This window comes from Macaca mulatta, chromosome 4, assembly GCF_049350105.2.
Source record: "Macaca mulatta isolate MMU2019108-1 chromosome 4, T2T-MMU8v2.0, whole genome shotgun sequence".
Lineage (NCBI taxonomy): Eukaryota > Metazoa > Chordata > Mammalia > Primates > Cercopithecidae > Macaca > Macaca mulatta.
The window spans coordinates 93,961,292-93,983,118 of NC_133409.1; positions in this window are offsets into that span (position 1 = coordinate 93,961,292).

The following is a 21,827-nucleotide window of genomic DNA, read 5'->3' on the forward strand; positions in this document are numbered from 1 at the left end:
ATAAACATGTGTCTATGTATGTTCAAAGGTTGTAACAAATGTACCACTGTGGTGCAGGATGTAGCTAGTGTAAGACGTGTGCATAGGTGGAGTTGGCTACATTGGAACGCTGTATTTTCTGCTCATTTTGCTGTGAACTTAAAATTGCTCTAAAAATGAAGTTTATTAATTTAAAAACATCAGTATCACTTGACTATTTAATATAAAATTGTACAAAGTAATTATATCTGCTGTTGATTGTATTGTAAGGACATTGGAATATGTATACACTATTTTTTGGAGCATAAATTTGTACATTATTTCCGGCAGTATATTTGGCAAATAGCAGTGAGCATTTTAGAGTGACTACTTTTTGCCAGGCATTGATATAGGCTCTTTACGTGTATAAATTGATTTAATTGTTTAAAAATTATTCTGAGGTAGGGAATATGATTATTCTCATCTTACAGATGAGATACTGGAGGCATAGTATGGTTAAGTAACTTGTCTTAGGTTACAGAGATATTAAGTGTCAACTCCAATTTCAGTCAAAGTGGTCTGAAGCTAATGGCTATGGTTTTGCCACTTAATTATGAGCTACTTTGAATGTAAGTAATAAAAATACACAATACATATGTCATTTGAACTAGCAACCCTTTAAGGAAAGAGAGGATTGCGTGAAGACCGACACACAGATATGTTCACGGGGTATTATATAAAAGATCAAGTTATTGGGAACAACCTAAATGATCTGCAAAAGCAGATGGTTACAAATAACTTACATCCTTCAATTAAAATGCTGTGGAGATATTAAATATCATTCTATGATAGTTGCAAATATAGAGATATATTCATGATACGCTTTTAAGAGAAAATTGCAGGTTATTACACATTAGGTACTGTATAAGCCTAATTTTATATATCTCTATGCCCAAATGTTAGCTGTGATAATCCTAGGAAGCTAGAATTTTTAGTTATATTTTTCTTTTCTGTTGCTGTATTTTTGAGATTCTTAGACACTTATTACTTTTGTATCAGAATAAAATATTAATTGAAATTTTTCAATAAAGGTAGATCATGTTTTCCAATTTCTGAGAAGAAGCCTCAAAAAATGTTTATCCACAGTTATGCCCCTTTTCAATGCATTTTAAAATACATTAACAAATTAGAGAAAAAAAAAGACACTTTGTAGCCTAGTACAAACAAAACAAAACAAAACAAAGCATTCTGCCTATTTAATGAAATTTCTGACCACAGAGTGATAGAGAGCGGATCATGGTCTGGTTTATCCCCTAATGAAGCTGCTCCTACCAGATAGTGAGTTTTCAGTGAGAGTTTGGGATACATAATGTGCAAATTTCATTTTGAATAGAAGCAATGTGGAGAAACAAAGTGAATAAAGCTAAATGTTGCTGGTTCCATTTTATACTTACAGCAAAACCCTTGGACTCTCAATTGATACACTATTAATTTTAGTAACAATATGGATCAAAAAGAGTCATTTCTATATCTCTGTACTGAAAACCAGCAGTAAATTGCAAAAGTGATCTTTAAAGGATTAAAATCTGTTGCTATAGCAACTTCTTATCATATAAGAAGTGTTAGTACAACTAGGGTATACCAAAAATGGGTTAGAAATGGTCTGTGATTTTAACAAGTAGACCTTTTTTTTTTTGCACTTTGGGATTAGTGTGTTACAGATATTTTATTACATTAAAATGTAAAGAAAATAAAAATATATACCTTTTTGTTGTAGTTCTGAAACATGACCACCTACATATTTATTGGAACTTTAATTTTGTAAGTGCAATGGGGCAATGTCTTGCAAATAAATTTTATTCAGTAAATAAATAAATTGGGGAGGTTAAACGTGAAGCATGATTTAATGCTTAATGAGTTATTTTTCTAGTTGTAGTTATATATAATAAGGAAGGAGGAAAAACAAATACATAATGAATGCTTTTCAACTTCCCCTATTGCTTTTGCTACTAAGACCAGAGACTACTTAATGCCCAGGCTCTACCGTCATGTGTTTGCTCCCCGACCTTTGTTCACTTCTAACTTCTGGTACTGTCTTTCTCTTGCTTCGGGGCACTTATTACTAGGCCTTAGTCTTTGTTTGTATGAGGTTTTAGAGTTAGTCTTGAGCACTGAATCTGTATTAAAATGCACAGAATGCATAAATATACTCTGCACAATATGATATGTGCCTGGCTGATGCTGCAGACCCCTGTCTTCCTTATCTGCATGCTCATTACCTCTATGTGTGTAGATATCTGACACTCCACATCGTTTTTGCAATATCAGTGCAATTTCTGGCTGATTTTGATAATGCGAGGGATATTTAAATTATTCTTTGGCTGAAAATGTCTTTATTCAGTTGTTCAACAAATTTGTATTGTGTTTAGTATGTGTTAGGCTGTAATGAAGAAAACAGATGTTCTCTGAACTCAAAAGTATTAAAATCTAGTGATGAGTACAGAAGTAAACATATGATAAGTACTTTTTTGGAGTTATATAAATAAAAATATTTGGTGATAGAGAAGGAAATGTGATACTTATTTAACCAAAGTAGTAGGGAAAGGCTTTGTTCAGAAATAATTTTAAGCAGAAGCTTGAAGGATAAACAACCAGCTATGAAAGGAGCAAAAGAGAGAAAAACCTCCCAGACAGAAGATATTGCATGTGCCAAGGTCCTGAGTTGGGAAAAAGCTTGGCATATACATTGGAGGAACAGAACGGAAGCTAGTTTTTAAGTAAGAGTAAAATGGGAGAAAAGTGGGACACTATAAGGTAGGAGGGCTAGATATAGACAAATCCATTCTAGGAATTAAGGATGTGATTTGGGATGTGAAGAGAGGGCATGGGCAGATATAGGCAGGTAAATGATTTGAACATATTTAAGTTTTTGTTGTTGTTGTTGTTGTTTCGTTTTTGAGACGGAGTCTTGTTCTGTTCCCATACTGGAGTGCAGTGGCGCAATCTTGGCTCACTGCAACCTCTGCCTCCCGGGTTCAAGTAATTCCCGCTGCCTCAGCTCTCGAGTAGAGCTGGGATTACAGGCACACACCACCATGCCTAGCTATTTATTTATTTATTTATTATTATTATTATTATTTTGTATTTTTAGTAGACACCGGGTTTTACCGTGTTGCCCAGATGCTTCTCGAACTCCTGACATTAGGCAATCCGCTCGCCTCGGCCTCCCAACGTGCTAGGGTTACAGATGTGAGTGATCACACCCGGCCAGATTTAAGTTTTTAAAAGGTTATTCTGAAACAATGTGGAGAATACACTGGAGGAAACAGGGAAGCACCATATAAAGGTTACTGTGATACTCTAGGTAAGCAGCATTGGAGAATTGTATGGGAACACAAGAGGAGAGACAGACAGTAATAGAGTCAAGAAATTTAAAGAATAATAAAGCTTGCTGATGGATTTGAGGTAAGAGTTATGAAAAGCAAGTACAATGATTAACAATAACTGCAAACTGGCTATAGGCAATGCCATTTACTGAGATGCAGAAAAATATATGTTTGTAGTGCTAGAGATTTTTTAATATATTTTGACAGGGTGTTGATACCTAAGTGCAAATACCCAATAAGAAGTTGGTTCAGATGGTGTTTAAAATCCTGGGATTAAGACCATCTAAGAAGAGAACAGAGATAGGAAAGAAGGTATATGCCTTAACCCAGCAGGATAACAACATTTAATTACCATAAGGAAGAAAAAGGAACTTATGAGAAAGAAACACAACTAAAAGCCTGAGATGAAAAAGGAAAATGGGAAAAATGTAATGTCATGGGAATTAAAATATTATAGAGAGTTGAGGAGTGGAGAGCTAACTTAATCATATGCAGCTAATGTAGTATGATGGTAGAAATGTATCTCTGTGAGTTGAGAACAAGTACAGTGTGCGGTAGGTGCAATTTTATACAAATGGCATAAGGAAAAACTGAGTTGAAAATTAATGCAAGTTTTGGACACAACCATGATGTCCTTTTGTAGGTGAACGATTAAACAGTGGTACATCTATACAATGAAACATTATTTAGTGGATATAAAATGCTGAAAACAAATGAGCTAGCAATCCATAAAAAAATATGGAGGAAAAGCAAGTTCATTTTACTAAGTGGTAGAAACCAATCTTAAAAAGTTACATACTGTTTGATTGCAACTATATGAAATTCTGGAAAAGGCAAAAGTATGGGGAAAGTAAAAAGATCAATGGTTTCCGTGGTCTAAGGACAGAGCACAGAGGATGTTAGGTTAATCAACATATTCTGTATACAGTGATGAATCATGTCATTATAAATTTGTACAAACCCATAGAACAAACAACATTAAGAGTAAACCCTAATGCAAATTATGAATTCTGGGTGATAATGATGTGTCAAAGTGGGTTCATCAATTGTAACAAACGTACTACTCTGGTGGGGGAAATTGATAATGATAGAGTCTATGCGTATGTGGGTGCACGAGGTATATGGGAATTTGTTTTTTTTTTTTTGTTTTTGTTTTTGTTTTTTTTTAAGACAGAGTCTCACTCTGTTCCCCAGGCTGGAGTGCAATGGTATGATCTCAGCGCACTGCAGCCTCTGCCTCCTGGTTTCAAGAGATTCTCGCGCTTCAGCCTCCAGAGTTGGCATTACAGGCGCCCACCATCACGCCTGGTTAATTTTTGTGTTTAGTAGAGACTGGGTTTCACTATGTTGGCCAGGCTGGTCTTGAACTCCTTACCTCAGGTGGTCTGTCCACCTTGGCCTCCCAAAGTGCTAGAATTACAGGCATGAGCCATTGAGATCAGCCACTATATGGGAAATTTCTATACTTCAACTCAAATGTGATGCAAATCTAAAACTGCTCTAGAAAATGAAGTCTATTAAAAATGCAAGCTTAGCAAGTAGAGAAAAATGGATATAGTATTTCTTGGAATTTGTTTTTTATAGAGAATGGAAAAATGAGAGTGTAATTTAAGCATTAGGAGAGTTAGAATGAAATATAGGAGAACATGTTGATTAAATATTAGAAAATTTCATAATGGAAGAAATGCAAGGGAGATCACATGCTTTGAAAAATTACAGAGGAAAAGAATTACTAGCCAATTTGCAAGAACTGGCTTTTGAAAGCAGGTAACTTTTTTCTCTATTAATAATTTTATTTTTTATCTTAAAGGTCTTCCTAGAAAACTGATGGTTTGGTTTAGCTGTCATAGCCTGCTCCTAGGCTGTGACGTCACTCAGTTGCTACTGAGCAACCTGACCTTTTTCAGGGTATGATAGTTTGGAGTGAAACCATCTTTCCACTTAAGCTTTTTTCATAGGTCCCTCCTCATCCACGGGAGCACAAATCTTTGGGTTGCAGCATAAGTTTTCTTATTCACCAACCACCTTATGTTCAGACTTACATTGTCCTTTATGTAGAGAGGACATTGTCCTCTACACATTATAGAGGAGCTATATTGTACTTTAGGTATACAGTGAATTACTATAAGAATGTTTTTCTTTGTGAATTCCCAAAAAAATCTGATCCGCAACATACTGGCCCATGATATGCTTACAATGTACTTTCATATTGAATTCTTCACTTTGAGAAATGTAACCAGGGAATAATTTGATTTTGTGAGGGATGGAAAAGAATCCATGGAAGCCAAAATACTTTATTTCCTGTGGTAGTTTTGGCAAGTCCTGCATCCAAATAGCACATGAAAGTCCCAGAATTAACTATCAGAGCTTCCATACTATGTTCAACTGTGAGAGTATCCACTTAACCTTCATTGACCTTATTGTGCAAAACCTTCAAAAAACCCATGGGCCAAAAGGAGGTTAGAATAACATGCTGCTGTATACTTTGTCAGACAGTCCTTATTGTTTAGTTTGGAAGAATATAAACTGTGCAGTCTCTCACCCCTCCTTCTACACAGACATATGCAATCTAACAAACAATATCTCTTTTGGTAATGTAAATTATCATCTCCAATTTTGATGTGTTTTACAATCTTATCCTGGACTACTCAGGGCTTCTAAGCATAAATCAGTTTTACTCTCTTCTCTTCCCTTCGATTTCTTGGTACTTCTTGAAATAGCCATATTCTTCACAAATTTAATAAAACACGTCCTGCCAAACAGAGAGCCACATCTGGCTCTGCACAACACTTACAACAAATATCTTATAACAAAAGGACTAAAGAAAACTGGTAAGCATGTGGTCAGAATTGGAGATTTGTTGATAATAAAATGAGAGTGGTGCCTTCTGATGATTTCTTTTCTAAATTTTTCCATTTGGATTACAAGACAAAAATTGATCTACTAGTGGGAAGAACCTCAAGTGATCATCTATGAGGATTAGCTCAGGAATTGTTTAGGGTGAATATTTACCACCTTAAGCACCAAATTTCAGAGACATGACAATTTTTGGGTGAAATAAACTGTTAACGATAAGGAATTTTAACTTAAGTGGGGAAAAAAAGCAGTACTGTAAAAATTGAATTATAGTTAACTATATATATATTGAAATATTTAGGTGGAAGCATATGATGTCTGAAACTTTTAAATGCACCAATAAAAAAAGATGCCTTGACTGAGATTAGAGTGCTTCATTCATAAGTGATAAAACAAGTAGAAGACAATGGCAATTAGCGAATGTAGGAGATGGATATGCCAGTGTTTACAAAACTCTTTAAATTTTTCCATGTATTTGTAATATTTTATAGTAAAATGTTGGGAAAACAAAGCAAATGTATAGGCTAAAAGAAATTAAGAGATGTATTTAGGCAAAGTTTCAGATTTCTTATGCTGAGATACATTTTACCCTTGCCCCAGTGACTGTCACTGGTTTAACTCCATCTCTGTAACTTGAAAAATTTAATAATTCTCCAAATCAATTTTTTAAAAAATTTAGATATGTAAAGCACTATATAAGAAGGAGATTTAGATTTTCTTGATCAATAAAGTAACAAACATTGATTGATGAACTGCTGGGCATATACAGTCAATCTGATTGGATTTGGCTGTTACTTGGAAGAAAAGGCAACTGTCCACATGTCTCCACTCTCAGAGACAAAGCTGGAGATTTGACCAGTATTGGAAAGGATATGTTTACTAGATAGTGATGCCTACAGAACGGTGGAAATATAAGGTTCTAACTTAGAACTTTGCAGGCTAATTCAGAGGCAACATTATGAGTTTACTAAACTGTGTCTTTGTTTCCATTTATAAGAAAAATCCTTTTTTGCAACCCTATTATTTCTACCTCTTATCTGCAAAAGAGTCCCCTAACCTGTCTTTTCAGAAAAAATAAGAATTACCATGTCCTTTTATATTAAACAAGTGATTTGTGTTCTTTGTAGAAAAAATGAGAAAATAAAAAGAAGTAAAAATAAAGTATAATCTCAATAACAGAGCCCATCATTTTTCATATTTAACTATATTTTTCCATATTTTAGTGTATAGATTCCAAATACATTATAAAGTCATTATTAATTTATTATATTTTCTCTTAGTTTAATAGAAAGAGAGAAAATGCAAGAATCGAATGGAGATAGAGGCTAAAATTATGTATTGGTAGAAGAAATTTATTTAGCTTCAATTAAGCAATAATTTCGACAATGCTGGTCTTCTCCAAAGTACAAGTATGAAGTGCTTATCTAAAATTCGAGATACAATTATCAATTTTGCAATAAGTTTACTTGCTGGGAATTGATTCCCTTTATATAACATATAAATAAATAGTTTGACTTTTATATATTAATATTTTTATAATCTTTCGGATAGATATAATGAAAGCAAATGATGACCTTTCTACAGCTACTTCAATTAAAGAGTCTTGCAGATATATCTTTTTGTTACTTGTCCAGTTATTTTTCTACTACAAAATCCTTCTAGATAAATTGTTAGACTAAAGATAGTGCATATTTATAAAAATATCCTTTAAAAATAGTTGTTCAAATTTAACTTAGACTAACAATGAATATTAGTTTGTATAACCTCACCTTCAAGCAATACTAAGTACTATCCTTTTAATTTCTGACCTGAAAGACAACATTCCTTCAAACTTTTGAATATTTTTACTTGTATTTATATGTTTTTTATTTCAGAACTCGGTGCAAATCAGCAACTTAGTAATATTTCTTAGTGCATGGCACACTATCTTCCTTGGCCCATGAAAATTTCTTCATTCACGTTTTAAAATTTAAATTTAAATAAAGTAATCTGCCCTGTCTTTCCTTTTTCTTTGCTTTCACTAATACACCTTTCTAATTAGACAACTCTTCTAATATGTTTATTTTGTATTCTTTATTTATTGTTTTGTGCTTTTTGTGTGTGCTTATAATTTTTTAAAAATTTTTTTTTATCTTAGCCATATGTTTTTATGACCTGTCATCATTTCTGTCTGTTTTTGTTATTGCTTCTTCTAACCACTGTGCTCCACAGTGAAATTCCATCACATTTTACTCACACAGTTTTTTGGTGTTTGAACCAAGGTTATGTCCAAAACCCATCACTTCAAATAATGTTCCTCAGAGACACATGCCCAGGAGAAGATGTACAGACTTCTAAGCTGGAAACGGTCGCAGCATCCACATTCCCTCAGTGTGAGATGAGGAATCCAAAATCCACTTCCTGCCGATGAGATCTCTGCCATTCTCGTGTTGATAATAAGGCAGAAGAGTTAAGTGCTTTCTTGTATGACAATTCAAGACATTATTAGAGGTCAAAATGAGTTCATATAAGAAAATCCTTAAAAGAGTGCCCTAGCCCATAATAAGTGCGTAATAAATTAACTATTATTATTAATATTTTGCTTCATTGCAATAAACAATTAAAAATATAAACAGAAAAACCTTTTCCAAATAGATACAATAAATTAAACATGGTTCTATCCCTTCTTATTCTCAACATAAATGATTTTGCGTAAGTCAGCGTATCCTGTTGATTGAGGTTTCACATTTTGAATATTTCATATTATCTTATTTTGTTTTAAATTGCTCATTAAGATCTTTTTGACATTATTACCAGACTCAAATAAGCTTTACATCTGCATTTGAAACACTGGCTGTAATGCCATAGTCTCTTATTTAGAGTAATCTTCCTTCATTTCTTGACACTGAGAAAGACCAAATTAATATATTGGAAAAACGTCCAACTAGAAACAGATTTAGAAATATGTAAGTTGTTCTAATAGAATATCATAGTACTTATAATTATTTATAATACAATAATAAAGTACTTAAGGTTATCTTTTTCTGTGAAATTTAAGATCATAGTTCATATGTTTTATTTGATCAAACCAGGAAAGATTATTATGAACATATCATTGTTATAATTAAATTTAATATTATGAGAGATACTGCAAAATATGGTAACATATCCCATTAAAGAAAGTTTTCCTTCTTTTCATATTTTTCAAATCTCAAATTTTTAGTTTTAATGAGTTGTGTTTTATATATGCAGTCATATATATATATATGACACACACAAGAAACTGATACATACCTATGTATTTATTTAATATAATATGAGATATTAAATCTTGGTTAATGATGCAACAAAAGGTGTCATATTAGTGAATACAGTCCAGGTTAAGTCAGCAGTTTAACAAAACAATAGCTTATTTCTAACTCACACTAGATGTCTCATGTGGGTGTGTGGGCTGTGCTCGCAGCCATCATTCCATAAGCCAGCCTGATTTCAGTTCCATCATTAAATGGTGTTTCCCATCCCATGCGTTGTGTCTTCTACCCACATCCCTTAAAGAAAAATGGAATCATCCCCAGTATTCCAGAATGTGACTGTATTTGAAAAAAGCATGGTTGTAGATATAACTAGAATAGATGAGGTCATACAATAGCAGTATGGGCACCGAATCCAATATGACTAGTGTTCAAAGAAGACAGCCATGTGAAGACATCCAGGTGGAATGCCATGTGAAGACAAGAGAGTAACATTAAATACTCCAAGCCTATATGTCAAAGATTGCCAGCAAACCACCAGAAACTACAAAGAAGAAAGTGAATCCTTCCTTTTTTAAATTTCATACAAATGTCAATGTATGAGTGATATGGTTTGTCTCTGTGTCCCCTCCCAAATCTCATCTTGAATTGTAATCTCCACCTGTGGAGGGAGGGATCAGGTGGGAGGTGATTGGATCATGGGGGTGATTTCCCCCATGCTATTCTTGTGAGAGTGAGAGAGCTCTTACAAGATCTGATGGTTTTAAAGTGGCGGTTTCCCCTGCATGCTCTCTCTGTCTCGGTTCTCTCTCTCTCTCTCTCTCTCTCTCTCTCTGTCTCTCTCTCTCTCTCTCGGTTCTCTCTTTGTGTCTCTCTCTCTCAGTTCTCTCTCTCTCTCTCTCTCTCTCTCTCGGCTCTCTCTCTCTCTCTCTCTCTCTGTTCTCTCTCTCTGTCTCTGTCTCTCCTGCTGCCTTGTGAAGAAGGTATTTGCTTCTCCCTTACCTTATGCCATGATTGTAAGTTTATTTTTCTGAGGTCTCCTCAGCATGTGGAACTGAGTCAATTCAACCTCTTTCCTTTATAAATTACCCAGTCTCAGGTAGTATCTTTAGAGCAGTGTGAGAACAGACAAATACGACAAATATCTAGAATAATCCTTTCATCTGGAAGAAAACTGGGATTTTAGAGGTTTTTATACTATGTTAGGTACCTAAGCTGGAATTGCATTTTATAGACCATTCTAAGTTATGCTACATCACAAAAGAAATGTCCATGAGATTCGAAGAGAAGTAGAGCAGCAGCCATAATTCTCTGATAGTTGGTGCAGGGCAGGCTTTCTTGCCTCTCACATGTGGTATGTTTAACTTTCTAATTCACCTCATGGGTGTGGGGTAGCAGTTCTCCTGTCAGAGCAGGGGCTTATGGAGTTCAGGTGTCAGTGGAGTTTTGAGACTGGTCCATTCTACAGTGGGCCCAGTGTGTCCTTGAGCCACCCTCAATAATCCACTGGTTATAGCCCCATTCCGGAAGGCAAACTTAGAATAGACATACCTAGCAATTGGAATAATAAGAAGTTAGCACATTTGCTGAACTAAATATTAAAAGAATGAATGGTATATTTAAACATAAATAATTAGTTAAAATATTAATGAAACATATATGCCAAAAATACGAAGGCATAAATAAATCTAATAAAAATATAAAAGTTGTGGTACATTTACACCATGGAATACTATGCAGCCATAAAAAAGAATGAGATCATGTCCTTTGCATGGACATGGATGGAGCTGGAGGCCATTATCCTTAGCAAACTAACACAGGAACAGAACAGAAAACTGAACACCTCATGTTCTCACTAATAAGAGGGAGCTAAACAATGAGAACACGTAGACACACAGAGGGAAACAACACACACTGTGCCTTTTCGGAGGGTAGAGGGTGGGAGGAGGGAGAGGATCAGTAAAAACAACTAATGGATACCAGGCTTAATACCTGAGTGATGAAATAATCTGTAAAACAAACCCCCATGACACAAGTTTACCTATGCAACAAACCTGCACATGTACCACTGAACTTAAAATATAAGTTAAAAAAAGGTATATAAACATTTTCCACTGATAAAGTAGTATTTTAATAATTGTTAAATAGAAAGTGGAGATGGATATTTATGGATTATAAAAATCAATATTGCACTTATCAGTTTTCAATTTTCCCTCAACCCAATAAGAAAAATAGTTGGTTCTGAAGTTTATATGGAAATGCAAAGGGCCAAGATACTTTCTAAGATGTACAAGGTGAAAGATTTTCTTGAAAGAAAGCAAACATCGATAAAGTCAAAATAATTGAGAAAATGTGATATTGCTACAGGATATAGAAATAAACTAATATAAGAGAATGGGGATTCTAGATACAAATCTGTAAATACATGATCACTTAAAGAGAAATATGGCATCAGTTTATAGGAAATATGGCTTTTAAATCAATGTATTATTACCCTTACTTATCCATATATGATAAAAGATAATTTGATCCACAATGTAAAATAATATAGCAGAATATTTTATAACTTTAGTGGAGGGAATGATTTATTAATACATAAAAATACACTAATATTAAAGCCATAATAAAGGTAAGTATTAAGAAATTTGAAAACATTAGAATAAAAGTTTTGTTCTTAACAAAAGACACGGTTATACCTCTTAATACAAATTCATGAGCCAAGCCCCAGAATGAGAAATCAGGTTGATAACACTTGATAAAATGGGAAGTACTTGTATTCTGAATACACAGAGAACTACTATAGGTATATGAGGCAGTGCAGTTTACTACTAAAATAATAATAATAATAATAATAATAATAAGAAGAAGAAGAAGAAGAAGAAGAAGAAGAAGACTTAACAGTCAGTTCCTAAAACTAAATCTGTATATCCAAGAAACATATGGAAAGTCCTCAACACCTAGTTAGAAAATGCAGATTAAAAGCACATTGTTACTACAGTGTGCTTTTAAATACCACATTGTAACCAACAGATACACTAAAACATAAGAATCATAATAATACTAAGCGTAAGTGGCAAAGTGGAGTAAAGAAAATGCTCATAAAGTTGCTGGAAGAAATTCAAATTGACACAAACACTTTGGAAAAAATATTCACAGTATCTCATATATTTGAATAAACATATCCCCTTACCCAGTAAATTTCACCCCTAGGTATATACCCTGTGGAAATGTATGCTTATGTTTACAAAATAATGGCAAAATTTTCATAGCATCATTAACTGAAATGGTGCTAAACTGGAAGAAAACTTAATGCCAATAAAGAGCAGAATAGATAAATATATATAACATATTTACAATATGTAATACTACATACTAACGAAAATCAATGGATATTCCCTAAACATTGTATTATATTAAGTGACCAAAGCCCTATGCAACACTTTACATGTTTTTATGATTTCTTCTATAAGTTTCAAAAATGAGTAAAAATATTTTAAAAATTAAGCATGCATGATTAGATAATACAACTTTAATAAAAAAATAAAAATGTGTTTCATCATTTAATTTAATGCTGTTAACAAGTTCAGTGATGTGAAGGTCATGAATTGAACAACAGCTCTAGTGAAGTGAATATGAGTGTGGATCTGAACAGGAAAGGGCTGAGTGTGGAGTGTCTCTAGAGAGTGCGAGTACCAAGGTCTGATGTAAGTTGGTTTGAGAACAGGATTTGAAGAAACAACATATTTTAAATGAAAATGCTCCTGGATAAATATATTTGAAAATTACTTGTATTCTTTCATATCAAATCCAGCCCTTGTATTGTTTTTTCAGAACATTCTTCTTGTATGACCAGGGCAGAGGGTATCAGATACATTCTCCTTCATTCTGGAAAAATGAGAGGAAAGATTCACTGTTGCAGAATCGGTCTAAGGTACAAGTGTCCCCTCTCTGGGACAGATTCTGCTGCCATTCTTCCGATCACAAGAAGGAAACTTCAGACACCAAAGAGGCACTAGTCAAATAATTAAACAGGAGGATTTTTTTTTTCTAAAACATATAAAATTATATGAGTTTAAGTTTTCTTAGTTTCTTTTTTCTTCTACTAGTTCTAATAGTTTAAAAGTTGTGTATCTTACTTATATTCCAGTAGTTACTCATAAAACATTACCTAACATACTAAAATTGTTATTTCCTATTAATTACGGAGCATTTTATTGAGATTTTCTTTCTCTCTACAGATGCTTTGGTGTTCTTGTCATCGACATTTTTAAATCATCTGGAATTTAACTGCATATTCTCATTTGAAAATACAATTTTTGAAATCAATGTTTATTTAAAAATATATGTTACTAACTTTTTTGCGTTTCTTAGGGAGAAGTTCTCTGTATGATAAATATCTTAGAGTTTCTTAGAGAGAAGTTCTCTGCATGTTAAATATTCTGAGTCCTTCTATGTCTGGACATTTCTTTTACTGTCATTCTTGAGTGATCTTTAACTGAGTTGAGAATTCTTGGTTCAGCACTTTGAAGCCACTGATCCTTTATCTTCCTATATCCAGGGATGCTATCAAACCAATGGTCAGTGAGTCTTTTTTCCTTTGTAGGTCAACTGCTTTATTTTTCCCTAATAATGACGGTTTCTGAGTGTTATCTTTTTTGTCTTAGAAATTTATTATATATCTCTCTATTCAATTGTGTGAATTTTTTGTCTATTATTTTCTCAAATATGATCTCTTTTTTTAAATCTTCCTCTACCCATCTTCCTATTAAAAATGAAGATCGTTTGACTCTTGCCTACTATGTGTTCATTCTGCTTACATGTTTCTCTTCTCTTTATCCTTTGCATCAGGTATTTTGAGACATTTCTCCGTCTTGACACTGAAGCTTACAGTTTCCAGTCCACCAAAACTTTTCTTTATATTTTAAACTGGCTTTGCATTGTCTTTTTGGCAGTGTTTTCTATCAATCCCAACATTTGTTAATGGGGATAAACTGCCTCCTGTGTCAAATCTGCTGTCTTAAATCCAGCCCCATTGCTTTTTCCTTCTGTCTCTCATTCTATCAAGATATAACTGGAGTTGAATGGAAACATAGAAAAAATAAAATAACATGGCTTTATTGTTAAAATACAATATGTTGTAAACTTTATTTTACTTGTAGCATTATTCAGTAAATGACTGTTACTGCAGCATGCCAGACCCCGGTTTAGGCATTTAGGATATACTAGTGAACAAACGAGGAAAAAAGAAAATATCCTTGCCCACCTTAGGTCATTCCAATGTCTTTTCTAGTATTTTGCTAACACAGTTCCTGTGATAGCAAATTATTTAAATAATCTGGAGGCTGTACAATAAAACATATAACAATTGCTCATTTTTACATACTTATTGATCAACAATATTTGCTGAATAGTCACATATAAGTCACTGTGCAATTTTTTTGTGTGTGGAACTATAGAGATCCTCAAAGAAAACTAAGAGATCTCATAAAAAACTCAAACCTTAATACATCTTAAAACTTTGGTAAAAAAATTCAGATACTTTCAACCTACCTTTGGATATTTCTAGAACTATTTCCTGTCTGTGACTCTTACCCAATACTCTCCGGATCTCTGTTTTCATGTATTCTTCTAATGGTGCCATCACCAGGAGCCTGTTTTTCGTGGGCCAGAGCCCTCGTCCTGACCTCTACCATCTGGGATTTGCTGCTTCCGTGCTTCCAGCCCACTGCAATTTATATCATCTACTCTAAAGTCTGTGTCAGCATTCTGATCTTGCAAATTATTAACTATCTAATGTGATAAACTAATCTGCACTGATGGGATAGGGTTACAAGGAGCAACTACTGAATGATTCCTAACACTGACTTTCTAGGTTAGACACCCTTATCTTTTATAAAGTCACTGTAAGAGTGGGAATTGAAGGCAGAATTTAATCTTCCCAGTCAATAAAAAAGTTATTTTTGGAATAGAATGAAATGCATCGTGTTTTATTCCTTTTTCATTACTGGTGTTGAGTATCTCTTCTTCTTCAATAACACACCTTCACTGATACAGGTCGAGTATCCTTTATTCAAAATGCTTGCGATCAGAAGTCTTTCAAATTTTGAAATTTTTAAAATTTTGGAATATTTGCATATAAATGAGATACCTCGGGGATGCAGCCCATGTCTAAATGTAAAATTCATTTATGTTTTGTATACACCTTATACACATAGCCTAATGGTAATTTATAGAAGATTTTAAAATAACTTTGTGCATGAATCAAAGTTTATGTACATTGAATCATCAGAATGCAAATGTGGCACCATTCAGCCACCCACTGATCAATCTATATTTGTTTGCATCACTTTCATTCTTGACTCTGAATTTATATGCTAATAATAAGCAATCATGTTTTTTACACTTATTCAGACATAAATACTTAATAGTAAAAAATATGACATACCATTAATACAGTAAAAATATGCATTCAGGGTAACCATGCGTCACAGTAGCATCACCAGAATACCTGCATCCCCTGTTAAACAACAGCAGCAACAAATAACAGCAGGCTTTCAGTCTCCATCTATGATGCTGTGTTTTGATTAAAAGGTTACTGTACATTGTATTTTATTTTTTTACTTGAGAAGAAACATTAGAAGCAGTTGAAGAATTAGGAAGTGGGATGAGGAGACTACAATAGTCCATTCTCACACTGCTATAAGGAGCTACCTGAGAGTGGGTAATTTATAAATCAAAGAGGTTTAATCAGCTCATAGTTCTGCAGGCTGTACCAGCTTCTGCTTCTGGAGAGGCCCCAGGAAACTTATAATCATGGCAGAAGGCAAAAGGGAAACAAGCACAACGTCACATGGCCAGGAGAAAAGAGAGGGAGTGAAAGGGGAAGTGCTACACACTTTTTTTTTCACCTTTTTTAAAGTTCTTTTTTATTATTATTATACTTAAGTTCTAGGGTACATGTGCACAACGTGCAGGTTTGTTACATATGTACACATGTGCCATGTTGGTGCCATTAACTCATCATTTACATTAGCTATATCTCCTAATGCTATCTTTCCCCTCTCTCCCTTCTCCATGAAAGGCCCCAGTGTGTGATGTTCCCCACCCTGTGACCAAACGTTCTCATTATTCAATTCCCACCTACGAACGAGAACATGTGGTGTTTGCTTTTCTGTCCTTGCGATAGTTTGCTGAGAATGATGGTTTCCGGCTTCATCCATGTCCCTACGAAGGACATGAACTCATCCTTTTTTATGGCTGCATAGTATTCCATGGTGTATATGTGTCACATTTTCTTAATCCAGTCTATCATTGATGGACATTTGGGGTGGTTCCAAGTCTTTGCTATTGTGAATAGTGCTGCAATAAACATACGTTTGCATGTGTCTTTACAGCAGCATGATTTATAATCCTTTGATTATATATCCAGTAATAGGATGGCTTGGTCAAATGATATTTCTAGTTCTAGATCCTTGAGGAATTGCCACACTGTCTTCCACAATGATTGAACTAGTTTACAATCCCACCAACAGTGTAAAAGTGTTCCTATTTCTCCACATCCTCTCCAGCACCTGTGGTTTCCTGACTTTTTAATGATCGCCATTCTAACTGGTGTGAGATGATATCTCATTGTGGTTTTGATTTGCATTTCTCTGATGGCCAGTGATGATGAGCATTTTTTCATGTGTCTATTGGCTGCACAAATGTCTTCTTTTGAGAAGTGTCTGTTCATATCCTTTGCCCACTTTTTGATGGGATTGTTTGATTTTTTTCTTGTAAATTTATTTTAGTTCTTTGTAGATTCTGGATATTAGTCCTTTGTCAGATAACTAGATTGAAAAAATTTTCTCCCATTCTGTAGGTTGCCTGTTCACTCTGATTGTAGTTTCTTTTGCTGTGCAGAAGCTCTTTAGTTTAATTATCTTGTTTGTCAATTTTGGCTTTTGTTGCCATTGCTTTTGGTGTTTTTGACATGAAGTCCTTGCCCATGCCTATGTCCTGAATGGTATTGCCTAGGTTTTCTTCTAGAGTTTGTATGGTTTTAGGTCTAACATTTAAGTCTTTAATCCATCTTGAATTAATTTTTGTATAAGGTGTGAGGAAGGGATCCAGTTTCATCTTTCTACATATTGCTAACCAGTTTTCCCAGCACCATTTATTAAATAGGAAATCCTTTTCCCATTTCTTGTTTTTGTCAGGTTTGTCAAAGATCAGATGGTTGTAGATGTGTGGAATTATTTCTGAGGGCTCTGTTCTGCTCCATTTGTCTCTATCTCTGTTTTGGTACGAGTACCATGCTGTTTTGGTTACTATAGCCTTGTAGTATAGTTTGAAATCAGGCAGCATGATGCCTCCAGCTTTGTTCTTTTGTTTTAGGATTGTCTTGGCAATGCAAGCTCTTTTTTGGTTCCATATGAACTTTAAAGTAGTTTTTTCCAATTCTGTGAAGAAAGTCATTGGTAGCTTGATGGGGATCGAACAACCTTATATCTCATGAGAATTCACTCACTATCACAGCAGCCAGGGGGAAATCTGCCCTGATGATCCCATCACCTCCTACCAGATTCCTCCCCAAGCATTGGGGATTACAATTCAACATGAGATTTGGTTGGAGACAGACTGTCAAACTATATCAGAGGCATTTTGCTGAATGACTTTTCAAAATATTTATGTCAGAGTTGTCTGCCTCATTAACAATGTTTTTTTTCCTTGGAAGTCTCTCTTTGATTTTATAAACTGACATGAGATTTCTTGTTCCATTATACATGCTTGCTGCTCTAGTGTTTTCATAAGCCCATCACACATTTTCACTATGTTATCTATGGGAACCTGTTCTTCACTGTTAATGATGTAATCTTTGTTGCCACTATTATCACAATCATCTTGATTTAGAAATATTTAGCCCGTTTCACCATTACTTAATGAATGGACAATGGAGACCACTTTATCAATGTTAAAATATTCTTTGATATGCACTTTTTACAGCTTACCAACAGACTCTGAAATTATGTATGTTTTTTTTGACATATGTAAGGAGGTCAGACAACATTTTTTCAAATTGACTTACTGTATTATTCAGTCACCACCTTGTGCATTATCATTATTGAACATACTTGTAAGCCAAGTGCTGCATCAGGTATGAACAACTATATCTTTAGTCATTGCATTCCAAGCATTGGCAACAACATACATGGCATCCTTCATGCTAAACTCCTTTTGAAAGCCCTCCAAACCCATGCTTCTGTTCACTAATGCTAGCATGCTGCTTAAGAAAGTGTTTTTAATTTACTCTTTACTGATGTAAGAATATTCTGGTCACATGGCTGAGTTGATGAAATTACATTTCTGGGAATGTATGTGGCATAAATGTTTTATTCTGAGAATTTCAGCTGGAGGATGAGCAGAACAGTTGTCAAAGAATAACTGTCTTTCAGTCATTCCCTACAATGAGCAGGCACTGTTGGTACAAAATGTTTATGAAACCAATCAGAAAGATGTTCCTCGTGATCCATGCCATTTTGTTAGCATAATAATGATCGAGTAAGAAAACCACTCCTTGAAAACAGTGAGGACACACCTTTTGCCTTTTCCAGCAAGTTTACAGTTCTGTGTGCCTGCTGCATTAGCACATTCTGGTGTAGTTATTCTGTCATTTACATCTTTCATTCCTGCAGGGTCTGCTTCATCAGTTGTAGTCATTGTCTTTCTGAGGCACTAATGCCAAAAAAACAGTGATGTTTCATTTGTGTTATAGATACGTTCTGGCATCAGAATTCATCAGTGATAAAATAATAAGCAATCATTTTTGGCAAGCTCATCATTAACTTATCTGCCGCTTTATGATTAGCAGATGATCACCACAATTTTTTATCACTACAAATTTTTAAAAATTTAGTGCTATGTATTTTCTTAAATTTCTGTGACTAGCCTATTGAATGTTCACAATTTCCTTTGATTTTTAGTTCGTGATGATAATCATCAATCTTTTCCTGGTTCATGATTGGCATACCATTAGGTGGCATCTGTTCACTGAGATAATGAGGGATCCACTCTTTCAATATATAATTGAGATCTTCATTTTTGTGAAGCAGCTTTATGCAGTGTTTTTCCATTTTTCATTAATTTATTTTTGTCACTTTTTGCATGGAATTCAACAGTTTATCCTTCTGTTGCTTTAGGTCCCAGTCCTACATGATGGTCATTCCAACACCGTACTTTTCTGTAAGATGTTTCACACTTGCACCGTTGTTCATTTTCTCCAACAGCTTGACTTTCTATGCCACAGATAAGTATAAATGCTTCCTTTTTTATCACTGTTACTCATAGGGGTATCTACAGGCTTTTTTTTTGACATTTTCAACAATATCTTTACACCAAAAAGCAGAGAATAAGTAAATAAAACACAGCAAGTAATACCTGTGAGTCTTAGCTTCTTGAAGTGCATTGTGTAGAATCTACTTTATCACATCCGGCCTGCACACATGCAATTTTAATACATTTTGTGGGTTTGCTTGCATGGGGAATCCAGGTATCCATGAAAAACATATATCACAGCTGAAGGGGGTTGGGAGGGTATCTTTTACCTCAAGAATGCTGAATCAACTGTGTGTTGTGTGTCTTCTTTCTGACCATGACCCATCACATGAGGTCAGGTGTGGAATTTTCCACATGTGGTATCATGTCAGTGCTCAAAAGTTTTGGATCGTGGAGGATTTCAGAGTTTAAATTATCAAATTAGTGATGTTTAGTGTGTGCTCAATGTTCATTTAGTACCTAATAAAATATATTAATTACTTCAAGCTGGCTTAAAATTAAATATTAATAATAATTGATTGGCAATATTAAAATATTTTTTTCTGGGTGAGAAGTTAAAGTGAAAGTTAAAGGTTTTCAGTCTATACAATAGCATATGTTAGTGCTCATTCAAAGCACCAGTGGGCTCATTCAAAGAAGCAGAACCACTGTGATGAATGTATGTATGTATTTATTATTTATTAGAAGTATTTGACACAATTGCATCTAAGCTTCTTCCTTAGTGTCTGATGGCTGAACTGGAAGGTATGGAGAAGAGAATATGGATAAACTGGGGAACAGCAAGGGAAAGAAAAGCTGGAGCTCACAAGCATGCAGTGAGGTCCACTAGAACAGAATGAAACCATGTTAGTTGCAGCTGCTTCTGACTTTGATGGTGTCAGTGTCTGGCAGAAGGTGGGATCCTTTATCACTAAACCGTGCACCCACACCTGGCCCCAGAGTTGAAAAAGCTGAAGGGAAAGGTGAAGCAGGTGGCCGGCCAGCCATGGCCAAGGAGATAAATCAACAGGTCAGCAACAATGTGTGTGAGCTCAAAATGGCCACAGCTTCCCATCTGCCCTCTAAATCTCTCACAAGAATCCCTTTGATGGTCAACCCTAAATAGAAAAATACAGTAAAGGAAATTCTCAGAAATGTAATTCAGCCCGGCTCAATTTATGTGTTACAAAGTCACCACACACAGCATTCTTCATTGAATCACATTTAGCTACTTCTACTAAAAAAATTCTGAATATGTTCAGAAATACTTAAAGTTGGATTCATAAACTCAGGCCACGGTACAAGTCTAAGGCTACTAAGTGACACACTATTAAACTACAAGATAAGTCAGCAGATGAGAGCAACTGTCAGAATGGTAATTTGATTTAGTAATCAAATCAGTTTCTTGTTTTACTGAGTTGATCATCAGAATGAGTGATTTAATTAAGAATATAGGCAAGCTTAAATAATTTTGAAAATTTGGTTCTAATTTTAATAGTATTATCTTCAGATAAATAATCAGCAGGTGGCTTAAAAATCAGAGTTTTAAAACATAATTACATTCTATAATTCCAGGAAGCACTCAAGGCAGAGTGCATAAGAAATTTTATTCTCACAATAGTCTCAGAGGTAAATTAGCGATCATTTCTGATTGCAATGCTTTATTTGGTCATTTTGAAATTGTATTTATCATCAGCAACCCAACCAGTAAAATTAGAATATTCCAGAGTTAAATCAAGAAAAGTGATTGGATATAGGTCATTTACTACCCTAACTAGAATTAGGTCTGCAATTCCCTCACACACTTGAGAAACAGAGTCTTGGTCTGTTTCAGGCTACTATTAACAGAGTACCATAAACTGGGTAATTTATAAATAACAGAAATTTATTTCTCACAGTTCTGGAGGCTGGAAGTCCAAGGTCAAAACAATGGCATCTGGTGTGTCTGCTGAGGGCTGCATTCTCCGGAGGAGAGAAATGCTGTGGCAGGAAGTGAAAAGGCAAGAGAGGACCGATTCCCTACTCACACTCCTTTAAAAGGGCCCCTAATGGCATTCACAAGGAATAAGCCTTCATTGCCAAATTAGTGCCTAAAGGCTGCGTC